Below are 1721 nucleotides of genomic sequence, written 5' to 3' on the forward strand. Positions count from 1 at the left end.
CAGGAAATATTTAGAAAATTTGAAATTACTTTTCAAAAATGTTAGTTATTCAATTTTGTTAAACATAACAGTATCAATTATATAACAATGCTGGAGAAGAACCTTCAGTTAAATTAGATACTCAAATACTATGAAATTCAAAAAGTATATGGATTGTATATGATTCGAAGTCCTTTCAATTACTTGATTAACTCACAGATAGTCTGTTTTGGACAAGCTAGATATTTTTTCCAGATATAGTTCCCTGACCAATCTTATGAAGGGTAGACGAGTAGGTTGTCATTAAGTAATGTAAAAATTTAATAGATTAATAAAAGGAATTACGTTACGCTTCTTATACATCAATGCAGAGACGTATATATTACATTACGTAATATATACGTCTTTGATCATCCGAAAGCAAAATACTAAATGACATGAAAACTTGATTCGACTCCTAGAGATACTGTATACACATATATTTTATTCAACTCGTTGGCCATCTCAAGTAAATGTGATCTCTATAGGTACATGGTAGATACTAATTTTATTATGCAATGAGCGTTATAAACGCATTGACGTACATGAACATTCTACGTTTTTTTTTAGTTATAACAACTATCGATATAATATGTATAAATATAGATTTGTTCCAATATATACTAAAGATACATGGTCGTGAAAATAAATATACTCTTACTAAATACTCGTCGAATTTATTTAAACAAATTGAAGTCTTTAAAAACATCAAGTTATATGATTCATAACCACGGACTTTATCTAATTCCGTGTACAATATCTAATCTTAAACATAAACTTAGTCCCGTGCAATTGAATAGATTCTTGATATATGAAATCCATTTAAAATCAGCGAAATCATTTTTATGTAAATTCAGCATAAGCTTGTACATTATACTAGACAATTTATTTTCACCTGTAATTAGTTTATACCAAAACATTATCATTCAAGTTTTAATTTCAATATTCAGCGAGTACCTACCCGTTTCACCATATACCATTATATTTGCTGTGGAGCTACGTACGTTTAAAATTCTTTTACAAAACTGTACACGTAATTTCTCAATCATATTGGTATTTTCAAACCCCAAAATTTCTGTGGATATTAATACATCAAACAATTTCAATTGTAGGTCAATTGGTAAAATAATATTTCTTATTTTTTTTTTATATAATGCATACATTGCTTTTTGAGCCTGTTCAACAAGTTTTTTTCTTGCTTTACAGAAACTGCCATTATAATGAAACAGCAGTCCTAGAAACGAGTATCTGTCATGTGTTTGCAACTCTTCACACCAAAAAGAGTAAAACGAATATTTTGTGCAATCACTTTTTTCAAAGATAACAACTATAGTTTTATTGAGATTAACTTTAAGTTTCCAAATAGTACAGTAAGTTTCAAATTCACGGAAAGCATTCTGTAGACCTTTAGCTGTTTCTGACATAACAACTGTGTCATCTGCATATAGCAGAATAAATAATTTAACAAATATACCCATGCGTTCTTGAAATAAATTATCAATATACTGGAGTTGGTCAACATTACTTTGCATGAAAAATTCTTCTAAATCATTTAAATATTTTTCACCCCGACGTGACATGTGAAAAAATCAGTCATACCATTGCTAGTTTTTACGCAAGATTTAGTGTTTGCATACAGATTTATTATAGCATTAAATATCTTTCCTGAGATATTATTCTTTAATAATTTCTTCCATAAACCT

Source organism: Mizuhopecten yessoensis, unplaced genomic scaffold (assembly GCF_002113885.1).
Source record: "Mizuhopecten yessoensis strain PY_sf001 unplaced genomic scaffold, ASM211388v2 scaffold8989, whole genome shotgun sequence".
Taxonomy (NCBI): domain Eukaryota; kingdom Metazoa; phylum Mollusca; class Bivalvia; order Pectinida; family Pectinidae; genus Mizuhopecten; species Mizuhopecten yessoensis.